Source organism: Cryptomeria japonica, chromosome 5 (genome assembly GCF_030272615.1).
Source record: "Cryptomeria japonica chromosome 5, Sugi_1.0, whole genome shotgun sequence".
Lineage (NCBI taxonomy): Eukaryota > Viridiplantae > Streptophyta > Pinopsida > Cupressales > Cupressaceae > Cryptomeria > Cryptomeria japonica.
The window spans coordinates 289,529,093-289,551,146 of NC_081409.1; positions in this window are offsets into that span (position 1 = coordinate 289,529,093).

A 22,054-nucleotide genomic window follows, 5' to 3' on the forward strand; every position below is an offset into this window, starting at 1 on the left:
TATGAGTTTGCATGTTTAGCAGTTTTTGTTATATTGCTGAAGTATAAGTTACCGAGGTTGAATCTGTTGTTCTTATGGAAGATTAAGTTTGTATGATTCACCCCCCCCCTCTCATCTTGTTAGCTATTGGCATCTGAACTTTAAATTAAGTATCAGAACTATCAAGGTCATCTCAAGGTTCAATTATACCTCGATGCTTGTGCTATTGCAATATCAAAATCTTGGAAAGTAGTGCTCAAGTCGTCATGGTTCAATTATACCATCGATGTTTCCACTCACTTCCCACATTTTAAAGGCTCATTGATTATAAAAAGAAATGACCAAATGAGTGGTCTGATCGAAGCATTGCATTTCATTCACATTTGCATATTTAAAGTAGATTGCATTTCATTTTGCTTGGGATCATAAGAGCTCATCTTTTCCAAGGCCAAAACCTTCAAAATAGGTGTTGTCTCTCTTAATAAGTGATTGAATACATTGGATGTTAACAAAAATAATCAATTCATCCATCCTGCATGATAAGTTAGTTTATTTAATCACATATAAGCATTGCATAATAAGGCATCATTCATATAGATCATCCAAGCATTCATTCATTTAGTTAGATCATCATTACATTGCATCTATCTCATATCAATCATGTATCATAGTGCATCATCATTGCATTGCATCCATCATCATCATAAATATGCATAGGAAAAATCATAAAAACATCATAAAAAAATAAAAAAGCATTGCATTGCACATTCATCACATAGTACATAGAGCATCATCATGCATCATCACATATCCATACATCATGTAAATAATGCATGCATTTGTATCTAGAATCCATAACCATATAGAAGGTAACATACATCATGTAAATATTACATACATCCATCATCTAGAATCCATAACCATATAAAAAGTAATGCACACATCACGTAAATAGATGCACAACATAATCATATAGCAAGTAAAATGCATCCATAATCTCATAGGTCATATAGAGAAAAATAGGATCATCTATATATCATATCATAAAAAAGAATCAATCTCCAAGATACAATGATACCACAAAAATATATGAGATACACCACAATGATACATCATAGGAATCATCAATATCTCATCAGAAAAATGTGTAAACATCAATAAATCATTGTCCCATATCAGTGTGACCACCAGGACACAAAGCAAAATTATGTCCTGATGCGGCAGGTCTGGCACCTCCACCTAATGCCCCTGTACCTAGCCCCCCACCTGGGGGATCTCTCTGAAGCAGTCCTATCACTCCTTGACTCTCAAACTGGCTCTGTCTTGATCTCTTGGTCATCTGTGAAAAACTAGTAGCCCTTCAATCAACAGGAACAACAATTTAGTATAAGGTCCTGTAGTACTCAGCCTCCTGGATTGACTGATGCATCATCTTCAAGGCAGCCTTCCCTAAACTAGATCCTCCTGACAATGTCACATGTGCCTTTGCCTGTCAACACCTATCCCTGGCTGCATCTCTCTTTGACATGAGAGAGGCCATACGAGCCTCTACTTGGGCAATGTCTGCATGTGCCTGTGTCTGTATTTGGTCCATTTGTGCCTGTAACTATGTTATTTGGACTTGTAGTTGAGCTATCTGAGAATCTCTCTCTACTAGTCGACCCTCTAACTATTAAACCTAACCCTACAAGTCACTGATCTCAGCCTACTGATGGTGGGATGACATCCTAATGAGGATCCATCATGGTGCCTCTTCTTATGACTACTCAACCTGTGGTACCTCTTCTTCTACCTTCTCAACCTGGGGGACCTCTTGTTGTGGTGCCTGATGCACCAAGTCTACCGATCCTGACCTTCTCCGTATGACCACCCTGGTCACCCAATCCATAGATAACTCTCTAGTAGGTCTAAAACTGTTGGCTCCTGGTGTGCTTGACGATACCATTGTTATTGCTCTATCATCTCCCCCATCATCATCTCATCCATCTCCATCTCCACCACCATAATCTCCTACATCTCCTCTATATCCATAAAATCAAAAAAAATTGACAACAGCAATTGCCATCACCAAAAACACAACTATTCAGGGACAAGGTGCATAATTTTATCAACTTGGAACACAATCGCGCATGATCAAAAAAAATATATGTGCTCCGACCTTCTGGGCTTGGTTGGTGCCCTCGAAAATTGAAGGGCCTGCAATGGCACCCCAGTGCTGGTAGCCACTGTGGTGGCGCCCCCCTTCCATAGGACGATGCCCACAACCACCATAACGACACCTGTGACCACCACAGTGATGCTCGTGGTCCACGAAGCATCACTCACGGGGCCATCTGCAACGTTGGTCGCTATTGTTAGGGTTTCAAGCAGATCCGAAGCAAATATGAACTAACAACTATATGCAGATCTAAATACAAAAGATAAAGGAATAAAACAGGACACATATAACACATAGATTTAACGTGGTTCACCCAGAATGGGTTACGTCCACCATACACAATCGTCCAATCTTTCTTATTATCCAGAAAAATAGTACATAAACCTCTCAATGCCTTAAGCATCCCAGCCGCTTATAACATGCGTTTTTAGGGCAACAAACAAAGTCGGCCTTTTTAGGGTTTTATTACAATGTCGGTTTTCATCAACAAAAAATGGCAAAAAAGAAAAATTCTCAGGGGCTACTACCCTCAAACCCCCGCAGTGGGCTACCGCCCGCATTCCCAGGGCCCGGCCTCGAACGTTGACAATAATATGTGTTGAGTGTATAGTACTTTGCTGATCAGTTGCCACATATCAACAATCCCCCACTTGGAGACTGATACTAGATGACACCACTGTACTTGCAGCATCCACTGGATAAAACACTAGGACTCAACTGGTATAAATTCTACAATTATCAATCAAGAAGACCAACAGAAACTGATGAAGAAATCAACTTCTCCTGTGGAACTTCCTTCGTGAACATATCGGTAGGATTCTCACTTGTGTGAATCTTCTCAAGCCGTAACTGACCCTCCTCCAAAACAGTCTGGATGAAGTGGTACCTGAGCAAAATGTGCTTTGTCCTTGAATGAAAAGTAGAGTTCTTCGTAAGATGAATGACACTCTGGCTATCAATATATAATGGGTGATCCTCCTGTGTCTAGCCCAATTCCTCCAGAAAATATTGTAACCAAATCATCTCCTTGTTGACTTCTATAGCAGCAACATACTCAGCTTCAGTGGTTGAAAGTGAAACAACCTTTTAAAGCCTAGAAATCTAACTAACTGCAGTTCCCCCTATAGTAAAAACATACCCTGTAGTACTCCTCTATGAATTAATATCTCCTGCCAGATCAGAGTCAAGAAATTCACTCAGAGCAGCATTAGATCCTTTGAAACATAATGCCTTCATAGTAGTTCCTTTCAAATATTGAAGAATCCATTTCACAGCATTCCAATGTTCCATACCTGGATTACTCATAAACCTGCTCACAACTCCCACTGCATGTGCAATATCTGGCCTTGTGAAAACCATTGCATACATCAGACTACCAACAACTGATGAATACGAAATGTTAGACATTTTATTTACCTCTTCTTGTGTCTTTGGGCACATCTCCTTAGTCAGTTTGAAATGACTAGCCAAAGGTGTACTAACTGCTTTTGCATCCTGCATGTTAAATCTTTTCAACACCTTCTTTATATACTCACTTTGGGACAAATTCAAAGTTCAATTTTTCATGTCCTGTATAATCCTCATACCAAGAATTTGCTTAGCTGCACCCAAATCCTTCATAGCAAATGACCTGGTTAATTTCTGTTTAAGATCATTTATATGTTACATGTTAGACCCAGCAACAAGCATGTCATCAACATAAAGCAACAGGATAATATAACTGTCATTATCCAATCTCTTAATATATGCACAATGATCAGAATGACATCTGTGATAACCGTGTTTAGCCATGAAACTATCAAATTTTAAATACCATTATCGAGGTGCTTGCTTTAGGCCATACAAACTTTTCTTCAACCTGCACACCAAGTTCTCCTTACCTTTGACCTCATATCCCTGTGGTTGCAACATGTAAATTTACTCCTCCAAATCTCCATGGAGAAAAGTTGTTTTGACATCTAATTGTTCAAGATGTAAATCATCTGTAGCCACAAGACTAAGCACAATTCTAATTGAAGTCATTTTTACAACTGAAAAAAATATTTCATCATAATCTATACCCTTTTTCTATGTAAAACCTTTTACCACAAGTCTGGCCTTATATCTTTTCTGACCTCCTTCCTCCTCCTTCAGCTAATAAACCCATTTGTTAGGCAAGGATATTTTTTTTCAAGTAAAAGGACTAAGTCCCAAGTCTTATTTTTTATCAAGGAGTCCATCTCCTCTTTCATGCCTAGCTCCCACTATTGTTTAGCATCCACCTGCATTGCTTCTTCATATTCTTCTGATTCACCAAAATCAGTTAATAAAATAGAATACAAAGAAGGAGAAAATATTTCAGGAAGTCTACTTGACCTCGTAGAATGTCTAACACTTGCAGGAGTTTGTGGGACAATTTGTTATTGTTGAGCATCAGGTACCTGTGTCATTTCATTTTCAGGAATCTCATCCAACACCACATATTCTTGTTTGTCCTGTTCATGTTTCTTTTCCTGTATCTGTTCTTTATACATAACCTTCTCATTGAATATAACATCTCTACTTCTAATTATTTTCTTATTTTCAAAATCCCATAACCGATAGCCATATTCATCTATCCCATATCCAATGAAGGTACATTTCTGAGATTCAGCATCAAGCTTGGTTTTGTTTTCTTTATCAACATGGACAAAAGCTTCACAACCAAAGGTTTTTAGAAAAGAATAATTTACCTTTTTACCAGTCCATGCCTCCTTTGGAATACCACCATCCAAAGGGGTTAAGGTTCTCTATTTATCAAATAGACAGCAGTATGTACAACATCTGCCAAAAAATGTAAGGGCAATCCAGCATGCAATCTCATGCTCCTCGCACGTTCCATGATACTCCTATTCATTCTCTCTGACACACCATTTTCCTGTGGAGTTCCTAGAACTGTCTTCTGCTTTCGAATCCCATTTAAGGAGCAGTAATCTTCAAATGCTTTGCTACAATACTCACCTCCATTATCCAATCTGAGACACTTCAACTTTTTTTCTGTCTCATTCTCAACCAAAGCTTTCCATTTCTTAAAAGTTTCAAAAATATCTGATTTTTGTTTTAGGAAATATACCCATGTTTTTCTCATTGAGTCATAAATGAAAATAACATAATAACAAGAGACACCAAGAGATGATACCTGAGCTGATCCGCATACATCTGAATGCACAAGCTCTAACTTCTCACTATTCTTCTCTTTCCCAACCTTGAGAAATCTAACTCTTTTCTGTTTACCATAAACACAGTTTTTACATAACTCTAAATCAATCTTCTTTAGTCCTGGCAATATATTTTTGGAGTGAAGGATTTTCATCCCTTTCTCACTCATGTGCCCAAGCCTATGGTGCCACATTATCAAATCTGTTCTTGCAACATCTATTGTTGTCCCTGTAGTAACTTTATCTGTAGCAGCTAGGGTAGAGTATGTGTTACCAGTACACAGATATAATGTGCCTACCTTCGCACCTTTAGCTACTACTAATGATCTTTTAGTGACCTTCCAGATACTGTCTGAGAAGGTAACTATGCAACCTTCACTACCTAGTTCCCTTGCAAAAATTTAATTTCTTCTTAAATTAAGAACATGTCTTACCTCTTGCAAAAACCAGTCATTTCCATTCTACAACTTGATCTTTATCTTTCATTTTCTAACAATTTGACAGGGCTCATCATCACCCAAATATACCTGTCCAAAATCACCTTGAACATAATCTAGAAAATATTTTCTATGGGGTGTAGCATGAAATGAAGCCCCAGAATCTATTATCCAAGAATCATTAACATTATCCAAACATAAGATTAAAGCATCTTGTAAAGTATTACTTGCAATATTAGCTTTGTTACTATCATTTTCATTTTTGTCTCCTTTGTTTTTCCGAGACCAATAGTCTTTCTTTAGATGGCCAGGCTTTCCGCAGTACCAACAATCTTTCTTTCCTCTAGATTGAGAGAGTCCTTTCTTTGACTTCCCACGTGACTTCTCATTCCCAAGGCCTTTTCCTCTTTCCTTTGATCTTCCTCTGTTCTCCACATTCAAAACACTACTTGATGATGTTGGAGTCTCACCTGTGCTTTTCCTTCGCATTTCCTCGCTTAGGATAACACCAACAATATCATCAAATATCAAAGTATTTTTACCAGAGAGAGTTACTTACAGCCATAACCAAGCTATTCCATCTTTCTGGCAAAGAACATAAAATCAAGAGAGCCCTAACCTCTTCTGCAAAAGTATATTTTACCGAAGACAATTGACTGGTAATTGTATTAAATTCATTTAAGTGCTCCGTTACAGATCCTCCCTCACTCATTTTCAAATTAAACAAATGCTTCATAAGAAATACCTTATTCGAAGTCGAGGGTTTCTCATACAACTTAGCCAATGTCGCCATCAAATCTACAGTCATTTTTGCTTCTGTTATATTGAAAGCTACAAACGGTGCAAGGCACAATCGAATGGATCTCAGTGCCTTTCTATCTAAAATGTCCCACTCTTCATCTAACATTGTGGTCGCTTTCTTTGTCTTTCCTTCCAATGGACGCCACAAATCCTTTTGATACAAGTAATCCTCCATCTACATTTTCCATAACTGATAGTTCTGACCGTTAAACTTTTCAACCTTGAATTTGGAATCCTCCATTGATCCCACTCAAATCTGAAAGTCCTGCCAATTTACAGAAAACCTCGCTCTAATACCAATTGTTAGGGTTTCAAGCAGATCCGAAGCAAATATGAACTAACAATTATATGCGAATCTAAATACAAAAGAATAAAAGAATAAAACAGGACACATATAACACAGAGATTTAACATGGTTCACCCAAAATGGGTTACGTTCCACCATATGCAGTCGTCCAATCTTTCTTATTATCCAGCAAAAACAATACATAAACCTCTCAATGCCCTAAGCATCCCAGCCGCTTATTACATGTGTTTTTAGGGTTTTATTACAATATTGGTTTTCATTAACAAAAAATGGCAAAACAAAAAATTTCTCGGGTGTTGCCGCCCCCGAACCCCCGTAGCGAGCTACTGCCCACATTCCCGGGGCCCAGCCCGGCCCTGGACCCCGACGAGAATACATGTTGAGTGTTTAATACTTTACTGATCAGTCACCACATATCAACAATCTCTCACTTGCAGACTGATCAGGCTCCACACCAAACAACTATGTCGGTGCCGCCAGCTGTGATGTCATCCACAATGGCTATCACAGTGGTGCCTATGGTGGTCGCAGTGTTGTCCAAGGTGGCCATGGCGGCAATCGTAGTGGCGTCGTAAACACCGATATTTAGAACTTTTTTTTAAAAACACAAAAAAAAAATTTTAAAAAAAACATCAAAACCCATTTTAGAATGCCAAAAACCCATTTCAAATATTTAGAAAAAAATTGAACCTACATGCTAAAAATGATAAAAAAAAAATTAAAATGATTTTTCTAAACTGGTTAATTTTATTTAAAACATCAATTAAAAATGAACAAAGGAGGGTATTCTCAGGGTACGTATCGGTGGATTGTAGGCTACGGGATGCTCATGTCACCAAACTCGCTCAAATTTGTGCATCATACAAGTCACGTATTGGACTGTAGGCTACGGGACACTCATGTTTGGACCAAAAGAGCTACTGTTTGGATCGAAAGAGCTACTCTGCTATGAAATGTGTAAATCTGATAGTTTGAAGTTTGAGTTTGAAATGTTTGTTGTTTCAATGGATGATATCTTGACTTGATTCAAAAACACAGAAGCCAGATTGTCTTTGTCTTAAAGGACACATAAAGTGTATGTTCAAGAAGCTTTAAAGAAAGCCCAAGTTTTCACAGGTTTTGAACAATTAAAAACACACTATTTAGTCTACCCTAAGGAAATTGGCTTCATTATTAGTTCTCAGCCCACATCTTGGTACCCTGTTAGCTCACACAGCCTTGTCACCCCCTAAAGAGCATCCATGTTTTTGCCTTTGCGAGAGCTAGTGAAGTTTTATTATGAGCTTAGCAATAAGGTCTCAAAAGGGGAGTTCGCAAATACGCTCAAGAGAGACATATGGTGAGTGTCTTCAGGAGAGATTCTTCCCCCTCCCTACACTAAGAAGATAATAATGTTCAGAGGTAAACTGGGTAGCTTCTAATTTTAATTGGAACTAGTAAGGGATTTGTTTGGTGAGTCGGAGTATAAACTCAATTAAGAAGTCTCCCAGCCTTGAAAACCAAGGTTTAATATACCCGAAAGTAGGAAGGAGAGCTATTCCTGAGCACTATCATTGACTTGATCTTCATCGAATCACGTTTATTTTATAGTGGGTAGGAGTACTTGGCATTAGTTGTTCCCACTTGGGTCGTTCCCCTCTCACCGACTTTATGTGCTTCTTGGGAGGGCAGACCTGCTAAAGTTATGCACTATTGAAAAGAAAAGATGAGTTTGGTTTTTTGATCACATGAGAAAGGTGAGAGCATACTTGCCTATCATCAAATACACATAAGACATGTTTGTTCATTTCCATTTGTAATTAGTTTATGTGCCTAATTTATCAAAAACAAGTGCAAAATCTACCAGCTCCAAACAAAGTTAGTAGTTTATTATGCATTCTTTGGCGGCAAAATGGTTTATAACTCCAGTCTTTTACAGTGAAATAGGTACCTACAAAATCAACAAACTGTAAATTAGGTTCGGAAAAATGAGAGTCTAGATGCAAAAATGAGAAATGCAAAATAAAATATTAAATCAGTGATAAAAAAAACCCAGAACGCTGCAAAAACTTCTAAAAACGGTATAAAATTAATCAAAAAATCCATTCTAGAAACCAAAAACATTGCTCTACATCCCAAAAACGCTAACATAAAGACCATAAATGTTGTTATGTGGTCCAAAAGCCCTACCAAACAGACCAGAAATGCTAGCAAATAGACCAGAAGCGCTGCAATATAGACCCAAAACACTATTAGAAAGACCAAAAATGCTAAAGTACAGAAAAATGTAGAAATAGAGTTGAAAAACCCCATAAAAACATCATTTGAAATGTCGGGACGCTAAAACAGAGACCGAGAACGCGAATTGAGAAGCCGAAAGAGCTAATCTGCATACCCAAAGAGCTATTAACCTATATATGGAATTTCTTGCAAGCAAACTTGTTAAAGATCAAAGGGGCAAATCAATTTTTTTTCGACAACAACAATTACCATCACCAAAAACATGACTATTCGGGGGACAAGTCGAATAATTTTATCATCTCAAAGTACAATTGTGCATGAGAAAAAAAAAAATTTATGTGCTCCGGCCTTCTGGGTTTGGTTGGCACCCTCGACAATTGAAAGGCCTGCAATGGCGCCTATGGTGGCACCCCAACATCGACAACCATTGTGGCAACACCCCCTTTCCATAGGGTAGCGCCTGTAGCCACCGTAGCGATGCCCGTGGTCCGCGGGGTGGTGCTCGTGGGGCCGCCTGTGACGCCCACAGGGTCATTCGCAGCGGCGCCTGTGACGGTGATCGCGATGCTGCTCATGGTGGCCACAATGTCGCTCACGACACCTAAGTTGGCGGTTGCAGTGTCGTTCATGGCGTCGTAACCATTGACATCTAGAACATTTTTTTTTAAATACGAAAAAATTAATTTTTTTTCAAAAATGTCAAAACCCATTTTAGAATGCCCAAAACACATTTCAAATATTGAAAAAAAATTAGAACCCACATGGTAAAAATGATAAAAAAATATTTTTCTAAACTAGCTTATTTTATTTAAAAAATCAATTAAAAATAAACAAATGAGGGTTTTCACGGGGCACGTACCGGTGGACCGTAGGTTGTGGGATGCTCATGTCGTTGAACTCGCTTGAATTTGTGCTAGTGGTAGGTGTAGACACCCAAAATTGTCCAGTCTATTTATTTAATTATCTAAGCTTAATTCTTCTATTAATTAAATAAATCTTTATTTATTTAATTAATTCATTTATCCTCTTCTAGCCTTATTTCTCATTTAAATAAATACATTTATTTATTTAAATTATCCTTTTCCTAAATTAAATAAATATTTTATTTATTTAGTTATCCCACTTCTTCTATTAATTAAACAAATCTTTATTTATTTAATTAATTCATTAACCTTTTCTACCCATGACACGTCATTCATCTCTTAATTCATACACTACCTACCCCTTTCATTGTTTTATTATTTCTTTTACCTACCCTCTAATCATAGCCAACCTCCTTTTACACCTCTCAATCTTATCCCTCCATTTCATATAGTGTCTTCTATATAAGGAGATGCTTCCTTCATTATCAAACCCTAATAGTTCTATGCATTCTAATCATTCACCCTAATGATGCATCCAAATGACCTAAGTACTTGATCATTTGACTACACTACGATCCTACTTGCAACCACATTCCGTTCTTTGTTGAGCTCTTGTGCACATAAAATCTGAGAGCAAATATATCAAGCAAAATCAATGGAGATAGGAAGAATGGAGATCAAAACCCTATTGGACATGTGATGGTATAATCTTTGTGATTTCATTTGATTTGCATTGTCTTAGGTAATCTTCATATGTTATGGTGGATCTTTGTTGATTGTTAGGCTAGAGTTTTTGTGGTTGAATTCATTTAGCCTTTCAATATTGTTATTATTGTTATCCATTTTCACCATATACATTTTGGCATGCCCGGTGGGACTCTTGTCCCTTTTACATTAACATCTTTGTTGTAGATTTTGTGTTTGAAGTTGCAGATCTGACATTTTCGACAACATTTTCAACATTCTTGCGTCTGCACACTTTCGGATCGCGTTTTTGCTTTTTTGGTGCGTCTGTGACTTCTGGAATCGCGTCTGTGTTACGGGCAATATTTTATTTTGCAGGTTCCGAGAAAGCGCGTTTGTGTTATTTAGTCGCGTCTGCGGTGTTTTTAGCCGCGTTTGTGACCAAGGGTCGCGTCTGTGTTCTGCAGCCGCGTTTGTGTCACGAAGTCGCGTCTGTGATCATTTTAATTGCGTCTGTGCTTTGCAGGATTTTTTGTTTTACATTTTTTTTGCAAAAACACGTCTGTGAGATGTTAAATCATGTCTGTGTTGTGGAATCGCGTCTGTGTAGGGCAGAATCGCGTCTATGTAAGGTAAAATCGCATATGTGTTAAAAAAAATAAAAAAAATTTAGGTTTTCATTTTTCGCCATTTTGTCTTACATTTAATGTTTCAGATCTGGTTTATTTTGAGCTAACATTTTCAGATCTAGCTAACGAAATTGGTGCAGCTTGTCTTGAAAGCAAAATCGTTTGGTTGAAGGCCCCTATTTTCACAAAGTCTTTTTGGTTTAAAATTTACCTAACTTGTGTGCTTGCAGGAAGGGGTGATTATTTCAAACAATCCAAACTACTAACAACTCTTTGTTGCAGGTCCTTGGCAAGGATTTTTGGATTTTTATTGTGTGCCTTGTTTTCATAGACTAGCAAACACTTCAATTGGTGCACTAAAATTGAATCATTGTCTTTTGTGTCTTGAGCAATAGGCTCTTTTTGTTTAATCTTTAGAGGGTCTGTCTTCCCGTGTGGTCATTTAGGACTACTAGTGAGAAGAGAACGACCCAAGTGGTAGCGAGGAAAACCCACCTCTTCTGAACCACTATAAACAAATGTATTCATGGTGAAAACTATGAATAACGTGTGCTGATTAGTTCATACCGACACTATGTCTCCCCATAAACCCATTTGATCAAATTTATTTGATCAGTTGTAGGGCATAACCCCTATCGGCTGGGAGTCTTCTGTATTTCCAGAGCTGAAAGTGCCGCATGTATGGCCACACGAGCGGATGCCCTTACTAGCACCATTTTGTTTTAGAAGCCCAAATCCTTCTAGTTGTTGGGGCAGAAGGTCGGACCTCTGGTAGCGGCCCACACACATACGGTTCTTAGTAGAGATACAAAGTTTGCCACGGAGAGTTTTCATGGGGACTGATGCTTGGCTGACCCGAGAAGTGAGTGTCGAGGGTGGAGCCAGTGAGGTCAAGCATCTAAGTATCCGCTTTGAATAGCGTAGCCTCGGGGGTAAAACCCCATGTGGGATCAACAACTATTGTCTTGGCCAGCCATAAGAATTGTGCTTGACTTATGTTAAACATTCAAAACATTCAAGACCAAATAGCAAAACATTGTGTCTTTTGTGTCTTCAAGTGTATGCAAAATATTTTTTCATCACACAACACACTTTTCTTGGAGTCATTTTGAGTCTAGACACTTGCAAACATTGAGTCCTCATCAACACTGTGTCCTCTTGTCACGAAAAACAGTCAAACAGTCAGATTTGGTCACAACAAAATGACTTCACAGATTGGAAAAAATTGCACAAATTTTACAGAAACGCGTTTGTGTCGGACATAATAGTGTCTGTGTTGTATAACCGCGTCTGTGAAGGGCAGAATCACGTCTATGTTCCAACATTCAACATTACACTACAAAAAATCTCAGAAACGCGTCTGTGTTAAACAGAGCCGCGTCTATGTCGGGAAACCATGTCTGTGAAGTATACAAGCGAGTCTGTGTTCAGAATTGAAAAATTGTTACAGTCCAACAAACAAACACAGTCAGTTTCGAAATTCTTGAGCCTCCTAGGTCATTTCTCTAGGATTCATCTAGCATTCAACCTGTCTTGGGGTCTCACATAATCCATCATTGCTTCACATTCACACTTGTCTAAACTTGAGTCAAAAGGTCACTTGCTTGTCCTCACTATACTTTGTCAACACACTACATACAACAACACTTTACTAAGTGGTCCCTCATCAAGGTTTCTTACCTTTGGGTCTCATTTGGTCTTACTTAGAGTCAAGGTCAACTTACCTCATCAAGAGAAACTATCCTCTCTTTGGAAGTCACACCTACTCTACTACACACATACTTGGTCCTACACTTTGGACATTGCAAGTACACCTCAGATTCATTTACATTCCATCCAACTCTTGGTCTTCCATACTCTTTCCATTTTTCATCTAGTCTCTCACATCTTGGTCAATACCTAGTTCATGGTTGAAACCCGTCTTCAAAAATCTAGGAGAGAAACTAAAGAGGCTCAAGAGTCCGCAAACATGAGTTCTTATGAGTATGACAATGAGATCTTTTTCAATTTTGATCATACTACATTACCTAACATGGATGCTTATAGAAACATTCCAAATGTTGAGAACATGGACACTATAAACAACAATGCTATACATAATGACAATGTGGACAACTTTTCAATACATTCAGCAGATGTGGAAGAATCCATTATGAATCCCCATTTTAATCTATTGGTTGAGGAAATAATGAGGAGGGATAGACAATACTTCTTACAAATGATCACACAAAATGGAGCCAAGATACCTCATGATTTTGACATGTCTCAAATAATGGAAAATCAACCTTTGCAACAACCTCACTCCAACATGGATCAAAGGAGACCTAATAGTGAAGGAAATAGAGGACCACATATGGTACCTGAATCACCGTCAGCTTTTTTTCAAAAACCAGAGATCCCACATACACATGGTCAAACATATGATACTCACCTTCGCGGACCATTATGGAAGTCTTATGGAGAAAAATATGCTCAATCACATATCAATGCTAAAGATCAACCACCAAAGCAATGGGATATTCAAAGGCATGCTCAAAATTTGGACACAAGGAAACCCCGTGTCAAATTTGGGGGCAATACAATAGAACATGGCATGCCTGTAGAGTATGGTATACATGCACAAAATAGATATGGTGTTCCTCAACATGAATCTATACCAAGTGGTCCATATACGCAGCATCATTACAGACCTCCTCCATATGAACATGTGTATGATCAATATCATCCATATATGCAACATGCTCCTCCTCCAATTGGTGCCTCAAGCATGGGGTATGGTCCAAGAAGTCGATCTCCATCTAAGAGCAATTTGGAGCAACAAATCAGGGATTTACAAAAGAAAATGGAGGACATAAATACACCGAAGCCAACATACACAATGAGAGATATATGTCCTTATCCATTTGACAAGAGCATTCCAATGCCTCCTTTTCCTACACACTTTGTGACGCCTAAATTTGATAAGTATAGAGGAAAAGGGGATCCTAAGGCACACATAAGACAGTTTTTCACAGCTTGCATTGAGGTAGCAGCAGAAGAGACATATTTGATGAGATTATTCCCACAAAGCCTAGGTGATCAGGCTATGGAATGGTTCTCCCAACTTCCACCTGGAATTAAGTCATGGGGTGACTTAGTAGAGGCATTTATTCAACATTTCTCCTACAACATAGAAACAGACATATCAGTCACTACTTTGTGCAACACCAAGCAAAAAGAGGGAGAGTCTTTTGCATCATTTTTACAAAGATGGAGAAATCTAGCCAACAGATGCTCTTGTGAAATTCCATAAAAATAAATGGTAGAAATGTTCACCCAAAATGTTAACAAAGACATTGGCTATGACCTAAGAAAAGCTTGTTTGTCCACCTTCAAGGACGTCATTGAAAAAGGCTTAGCGACAGAAAAGGTCCTAATTGAACAAGGAGTCATTAAGATATTCAAGGAAAACAAAGATGATTTTAAAGGAAAAGAAAAGCCAAAATTTTGGAATAAAAACAAGAACACAGTCAATGATGGTGTTGTTGATGCCAACACAGTGCTACCCAATGTCATCTTTTCAGGAAAAAGTTCTACAAACAATCAAGTGAATACTCAAACAACTTCCAGATCACGAAGGAAGTACACCCCATTGGGAGAACCACTTGAGTCAGTTTTCAAGAAGCTAGTGGCAAACAAGGTAATCACAATTCCAAATTTTCCTCCATATGAACCAAAGGTCAAACTAAATTGGTGGAACGATGATGAGATTGTGAATTTCATAAGAGTAAAGGTCATAAGATAGGAAATTGTCATCGACTAAAGAACATCATACAAGATCTCATTGATAGAGGTGACATTGAGATTGAGGGACATTCGTCTAATCAAGAACATGAGATGTTTAAGGAACCATTCCCAAAACATGACAAAGGAAAAGCTAAAGCCACAGAGGATCAAACCAACTATACCAGAGCATCCTATAACTATGATTCAACTATCAATCACATCTCGATGGACAATTACGTCTCTACTATTATCATCAAGGACAAAGCATCTGAGAATTTTACCCAGAGACCTAAGATTGTCCTAAAAGGTGTTGGATCTTCTTCTGAACCTACCTCTGAATGTCATGTTACAACCCGCCGAGGTAAAATCACTTTGCAAGGTGCTCCAACAAAAACACCGCTTCTTCATCAACCAAACCTGAGTATGACCTTGTAGAACAGCTAGGGAAGACACCCGCGCTCATTTCAATCCTTGAGCTATTACGCATATCTCCTGCACATAAAGCCATTCTTGACAAAATCTTGAGAGATACTGCTATTCCTACTGATCTGAACGTGGACCAGTTTCAAGCCATGGTGGGATACCTTTCCGTTCCACACTCCCTTACTTTCACAGAAGCCGACGACGTCTCCGTAAGTCAGCCACATAATGCACCATTACACATTGAAGCCTTCATACACAAACATCGAGTAAAAAGAGTCATGATAGATGGAGGAGCAGGTCTAAACATTTGCACATTGAGCACTATTACACAATTGGGATATTCCGATAAAACTGTGAATTCTACAAATCAAATCACCATTAAGGCATATGATGATGAAGAGCGTTCATCCAAGGGCACAGTCACCTTACCTCTCAGAGTTGGGCCAGTTACAAAAGATGTGGTTTGTCAAGTCCTAGATTTAAATCTCACTTATAACATATTGCTAGGACGTCCTTGGATTCATGAAATGAGGGCAGTCCCCTCCACATATCACCAATGCATTAAGTTTCCTCATAATGGAGTGGAAGTAACAGTTAACGGTGATCCTAATCCATTCATATACTACAATAACCTGAAATCAAAGACTGAGACTATCATTCCCAGTAATTGTGAGGTTGTTCCTTCCTCGGCATACATCGATCCTGAGTCATTAAAACCTTCGACATCCAAACAAGGTGAGCTTAAAGGCAAGTTTCAGGACAAAGGCATGGGGGAATATACTTTAAATCAGACCATGTACTTACGACAAGTCATGAGTTCCCCAAAAGAATATGGGAGACCACATCCTAACAAACAAATCTCCATCATGATGCTCAAATGGGACCCTACTACCTTTCAAAGATGGGGTGAACTAGAAGAGGAAGATTTATACCAAATGCTTTTCAGGGACAATGAAGAGGAAACACAAGACCACATCAATCTACCATGTGAGAAATATGGCAAAGGCTTCAAAATTCTACAAAAATTTGGGTATGATGGAAAAAACCCTTTGCGATTACAAAAGGAAGGCATCATTGAACCTTTACAACCTGAAATGACTCTCAAGAGGGAACGCTCGAAAGGACTTGGTTTCTCAACTTCCAAGGTCCACACCCAAAGGACAGAAGAAGCCTTACAAATCAAAGCAGCCAAAATGCAACAAGAGGATCACTATTCCACAGATTCCAACGAATGGGAATGGGGTTCCGACAAGTCTTCCAGTGACTACGAGCTCACTGAGACATTCAGAGAGCCAAATGAACCCACAGAAGAAGAGGAGTTTTATAAAAAGTTCAGAGTTGGTCAAGAAACAACCCATGAGGAGTCTACACAGGCCTTGTCTCAAGGTTCTAGGTTGAAATCACATAGGATGAGAACACCTGTCCCAGAATGCGCTACTAGTGATGATAATTTGGATTCGCTCGCGATCGAGACTGATGAGGAGAGTGCCATTGATGACCTCGATAATTACTTTGACATACCCAATTATAACCACATCTTCACTCTTAGCCTCGCTAACTTCGAAGACATTAACGGCCTTCCCCTTGTTCACCACCAACTCTTTGACTGGGATCATGAAGGACCTGAACAATTTGATACGTTCCAAAATGATGAAGCTTTTATAGACTATCCGGGCATATGGGATGATCTTCCTCCTGGAGACCGTAAAGTGGGATACACTATAGAACTCAATAGCGTGGCATATTTTGGTGAGGGTGTCGGACCTTCCAGTCGCAAAAATGTGAAAATAAGAACAAATCAAGGGTCTTATGGCGAAAACCACACTATGGCATTGTCTGACCCCAAAAAAGTAAAAAGAAAGGACGTATCTAAGGGCGAAAACCTCTCTGAGGCACCCGAAGATGGAAGGCTCGACATTCTCCCATCATCATATGAGGAAAAGTCATCCATGTTGGTAGAAGAGACTATCAAAACAAACATTGGTACAGAAGAGGTTCCACACAACATATTCCTAGCTCAATCATTGACAGAGTCCGAAAGGTCAAAATTCATAAGTTTCTTCAAAGAACGACAAATCAACTTTGCTTGGTCATACGCTGATATGCCTGGATTGGATCCGGATTTGGTAATGCATCATTTGACAGTCAAACCGGGGGCAAAACCAGTGAAACAGAAATTAAGAAAAATGCATCCACAAGTGGCATTACTAGTCAAAGAAGAACTTGAGAAGTTATTGGATGTCGGATTCATATGCCCAATTGATTATCCCGAATGGATCTCCAACTTGGTACCTGTTGGTAAACCAAATCGCAGCATCAGAATTTGCACAGATTTCAGAGACATCAACAAAGCTTGTCCAAAGGATGACTTCCCATTGCCAAATATTGACTTGATTGTTGATCTCACAGCAGGTCATGAAATGTTATCACTGATGGATGGATTCTCTGGTTATAATCAAATAAGGATCGCACCCGAGGATCAACACAAAACATCATTTACTTGTCCGTGGGGGACTTTCTGCTGGAATGTCATGCCTTTCGGGCTAAAGAATGCAGGTTCTACATATCAAAGAGCCATGACTACTATCTTTCATGATCTCATGCACGTCACCGTAGAAGATTATGTTGACGACCTCTTGGGCAAATCCATAGACAGAAATACACATTTGGACATACTTTCAGTCATCTTTGATCGGTTGGAAAAATACAAAGTAAGATTAAACCCCAAGAAATGTGTTTTTGGAGTAACCTCCGGGAAACTCCTAGGATTCATTGTATCCAAAAGGGGAATTGAAGCTGATCTAGCAAAAGTCAAGGCCCTCTTGGAAATGCAACCACCAAGAAATATCAGTCAACTTTGATCCTTACAAGGTAGACTCCAGTCCATCCGAAGATTCATAGCCCAACTTGCAGATAAATGCAATCCTTTTCAGCACCTGCTACATAAAAACATCAAATTCAAGTGGGATGATAATTGTCAACAGGCTTTCCAAATGCTCAAAGATTATCTTCTGAATCCACCAGTTCTGATGCCACCAGTTCTAGATCAACCATTGTTATTATACATATCAGCTACTCCAACAGCACTGGGGGCACTCTTAGCACAACAAATTGTTGAAGGCAAGGAAAAAGCAGTATACTATATCAGTCGCACATTGGTGGGATACAAGCTAAATTACACATCAATTGAGCATGCATGTCTCACTGTGGTCTTTGCTTCGCAGAAATTACGACATTACATGCTCACTCATAAGACTAAGTTAGTTGCAAGGATAGACCCATTGAAATATCTTCTCAATAAAGCAACACTTACTGGGTGACTGGCCAAATGGGTAATGATCCTGAGTGAATTCGACATCGAGTATGTGGATAGAAAAGCAATAAAAGGACAAGCCATTGCAGATCAATTAGCAGATGCTCCCATGATAGATGATGTTCCTCTAAGTTTAGAATTTCCAGATGAATCCATTTTGACAATGTCACATGCAAAGCCATGGCAACTGTACTTCGACGGCTCATACACACAGCATGGGGTAGGAGCTGGCATCCTCTTTATAACTCCTCAAGGAGATTCTATACCCAAATCATATCGCTTATCATTTCCTTGCACTAACAATATAGTAGAATATGAGGCATTAACAACAGGATTACGAATTGCAGTTCAATGGAAGATCTAGGAACTTCGTGTTTTTGGGGACTCCCAACTGGTCATCCGTCAAGTAACTAATGATTATCAAACAAAAGATGAAAATTTAATGCCTTATAAACAAATGGTGGATGACCTGAAACAACACTTCACAAAGTTAGACTTTGAGCAGATACCAAGAGAGCAGAATTGCGCTGCAGATGCCATGGCTACAATTGCTTCCCTGATTGATTTACCTCCAAATGAAACCCGCTATGAGTTCTTGGTGGATAACCTTTTGGTCCCTTCATATGAGATCATGCCTACTGAGACAATATGTGTTGTCGGTCCTGAATCCCAGTTATATGGTTCCATTTTCACATACCTTCGTGACAATACTTTACCTCTTGATCTATCAAATAACCAACGTCGCACTTTCATTCGCCAATCCTCTCGATATGTCATTTTAGCTGATATCCTATACCGACGAGGTCTAGATGGCACTCTTCTTAGATGTTTAGAAAGCGATGAAGCTCGGATTGCGTTACGGGAAGTGCATGAAGGGATATGTGGTCCACATACTAGTGGTCCTACCTTGGCCAAGAAACTCATCAGGACTGGATATTACTGGCCCAATATGGAGAAAGACTCATATTAGTTTGTCAAGAAATGTAAGCAATGTCAAATTCATGGAGACCTCATACATGCACCAGCACAAGAACTTCAACCACTTGCATCTCCTTGGCCCTTTTGTCAGTGGGGACTCGATCTCATAGGCAAGATTCACCCTCCTTCTTCCAATGGTCATAAATTCATTATCACTGCCACAGAGTATTTTACAAAATGGATTGAAGTCGTGCCTCTCATACAAGTCACAGGAAAACAGATTGCTACATTCATCCTCAACTATATCATTTGTCGATACGGTATTCCTGTTTCCATTATCACTGATAACGGGTGTCCCTTCAAAAATCAAGATGTTCATGAACTCTATGACCGCTTTCATATTTCCCATCATTTCTCCACACCATATTACCCCCAAGGTAATGGCCAAGCTGAGGCATCTAACAAAACAATCCTTAAAATCCTAAAGAAGACAGTCGACGATGTTGGTCGTAATTGGCATATCCAACTTAATCCTGCACTTTGGGCCTACCGCACAAGTGTCTGCACACCTACAGGAGCTACACACTATTCACTTGTCTATGGCGCTGAAGCTATCTTGCCTATTGAGGTCGAGCTACCTTCTTTATGAGTCTCTTTGCAAAACATCATCAGTGATGAAGAATATAGGGTCTCTCGCTTAGAAGAGCTAGAACTACTGGATGAATGAAGACAAACTGCTTTTAATCATCTCAAGGCTTATCAACAACGAATGAGTCGCAGCTACAATCACAAGGTCAAGCCTCGCACATTTGAGGTAGGTGACTTGGTTCTCAGAGAAAACCCCAAAAATCAGCAAGACAGAGAGAAGAAGGGCAAGTTTGAACCAAACTGGCTTGGTCCTTACATCATTATAGCAGCATATGGATCTGGTGCATATCAGCTCTCAACTACAGAAGGTGAACCTTTGGAGGATCCTATCAACAGCATGCACCTTCGCCGATTCTACACATAGCTCTTCGGAATATCTTAATTTGAAAAATACAAAAAAAAAAATCAAAAAATTTTAAAAATACAAAAAAATTATAAAACAAAAAAATCGTTACTTGGTGAAAACCTCGCAAACAGGCACCTTGTGACACAAAAAAAATTGAAAAATCGAAAAAAGTAAAGAGAAATAATTTCGTCCAACGGTGAAAACCACTTCGGTGGCGCCCTGGGCAAGTACCATGGTGAAAACTGGGTCATCAGCACCATGTGTAGAGACATTGCTCCTCCCTCCTTCAGGATTCACTTTCATCTTTTCGCTTTGCACACACTCACGACCAATTCGTCCATAATAAACTTACCCATTCCCATCATGGCTTGTTATTGATCTACCCAAGATTGGTTAGCCATTCATAATAAACCTCCCTTTCCATCCATAATAAATCGGATCCTATCTGTGGTTAAGGCAAAATCCTACGTCTAGTGGTGGGTGTGGAACTGAGAACATCACATGCTTCGAGGAGTACAGTTTCTTCCAGCTTCCTTCAGTCTATCCGCGCACAATCCGCAATAAAGCAACATCTGCATCACATCTCCGCAATAAAGTTTTATCTTCTCCGCAATAAAGTATCAGTTTCATGGATTCAGTCAGTTTCAAATGAGACACAGCAGCAACAATGGGCTTCAACAAATCAAATCTTTCAACAGACTCAGACAACATATGGTTCAGTGCTATCTATCCATTTTGTGAAAGTAAACATTGTGACCACAATCAAATAAGACATATACAAGTGACAAGAGACATTAAACTTGAGGACTATAGTGAAGGTTGGTGTCGAGTCTTGGTTTTCTTTTGATTTTATCTTTTGGTGACATGTCTTTTAGCTTTTCCAGGATGTCTTTGACTAGACATTCTATCTCCAGGATGTCTTTGACTAAAAAGGCGAGGATGGGGTATCGTCAGCTATTTTTCTTTGTTGTCTATGGATTGTCTCTTAGTAATGCTATGACTTGTCTAAGGATATGAGGACACTGTGAGTCTAGTGTGAACTGGGGCATTCTTTGTTTGTGATTGTCTTATCTCCATGCAAACAGGTACAATGACTTTCTAGGTCAAACATATGCCTCGATTGTCATAACCTACTTGCCATAATAAAGTTCAATGATGATAATGCACAAGAAGCTCTTTCACTTTCATATCTTCTGTCTTCCATCCCCCTTTCTTGATTGACTTCCATCATCCTTCTTAAGTCTGTGTAGCCGGCTATCACATGACTGAGTATAATGACACACCAAAAATATTTGCATTTCATGTAGTTTCACCTGCATTACCACATATGAGTATTTCATACATACATATAGATATCACAACTGCATCACATCCTGCACACAACACC